Source organism: Penaeus monodon, chromosome 19 (genome assembly GCF_015228065.2).
Source record: "Penaeus monodon isolate SGIC_2016 chromosome 19, NSTDA_Pmon_1, whole genome shotgun sequence".
In the NCBI taxonomy this organism is placed as follows: Eukaryota; Metazoa; Arthropoda; class Malacostraca; order Decapoda; family Penaeidae; genus Penaeus; species Penaeus monodon.
This window is the reverse complement of record NC_051404.1, coordinates 20,535,254-20,535,564: the sequence shown is the minus strand read 5'-3', so window position 1 is coordinate 20,535,564 and position 311 is coordinate 20,535,254.

Here is a 311-nt window from a genome sequence, read left to right as displayed (position 1 = left end):
GAGTTGTAACTGGATTAGAAAACCGGTAAGGCACTGCGGTATATGAAAATAATGATACATGTTTAAAAATAATAACAGGGTTTTTTCGTTGCTCTTCGTATGAAAATGAAAATTATTATCATTATCTATTTTTTAGTATTTCCTTTCTGGAAATGTCTTCAAAATATATAAAAAAAAAAACTATTGTACAAAATTGTTCACTTCATGCTTGGGATGTTTAAAACTAATTGGCGTTTTGCCATCCGACTAATCGCCTCTGCTCTGCTTGGCTTGAAATAACTGGCGCTCAATTCGCGGGATGACGTATATTG